Raw genomic sequence first — 1,050 nt, 5'->3', positions numbered from 1 at the left:
ATGTAGAGAGGAGGTATACTGTGTTTTCAAGGTGATCAAATCTGCCCTTTGGGCGCACTTAGATTCTGAGCTGTAGTTAGTGTTTGGAACTGAAACCTAACAGAACCTACATGTATCGCTTTCAAGCAAAGTAAAATGTAGCCTGGCATTGTATATCTATAATTTCAAGCCTTTGTATGTGGTGCCAGTCAACTTCATTAACATTTAATGGTAGGCAATTTATTAGCATTCTTCAGGCTTGTTCATTTTATTTATTCACTTCAAAAACATTCCTTAAACACCCGATATACACAGACATTAGATGAATAACAAAAAGTTACTATTGTGTGACAACATCTAGAATGGCCAAGTGAGAAGTTCCATGAATCTAATCCCCTATAAAATGGCTGACACGGGCGAAAACTATAAAAAGTAAACATTTAAAGTATATGAATTTTGTCCTAGAATTACAGCAAATGAAAAAATATATAAATTTAAGAACATTTTATAAAATCTTAGGTATTAAGAATCAATGAAGGTTGAGCCATGATTCACTGCCTCCTCGTTTTCTTCCCCAGTCACAATAATAGAAGCTCAGCTTCAGATAATGTGGCCTAAAGGGTATGGTTTCTTCACCCAGCTCCCAGAATTGCTGAGAGGAATAGGTTACCCTCCCAGCTTCAGATCGAAGAGGCTGAACTATAGGCGACTGCAGCCAAGAGTTCATGAGCTCTCTTTCTTTACCTATTCTCTTATGTGGTGAGGGTCTATTCAAAGAAATGGCAGACTGAGATTTCTGTAATAAAATGTGAAATATATTACCCATGATGAAAAATATCCTCAGTTCAGTCAGGTCAGTTGCTCAGTCGTGTCAGACTCTTTGCAACCCCATGGACGGCAGCACTCCAGGCTTCCCTGTCCATCACCAACTCCTGGAGGCTGCTCAAACTCATTTCTATCGAGTCAGTGATGCTATCCAACCATCTCATCCTCTGTTATCCCCTTCTCCTCCTGCCTTCAATCTTTCCCAGCATCAGGGTCTTTTCCAGTGAGTCAAATGAGTTTGAGCAG

The sequence above is a fragment of the Bison bison genome, unplaced genomic scaffold, assembly GCF_000754665.1.
Source record: "Bison bison bison isolate TAMUID 2011002044 unplaced genomic scaffold, Bison_UMD1.0 scf7180017864179, whole genome shotgun sequence".
Lineage (NCBI taxonomy): Eukaryota > Metazoa > Chordata > Mammalia > Artiodactyla > Bovidae > Bison > Bison bison.
The sequence above is the reverse complement of the archived record's forward strand: the minus strand, read 5'-3'. Positions refer to the sequence as shown.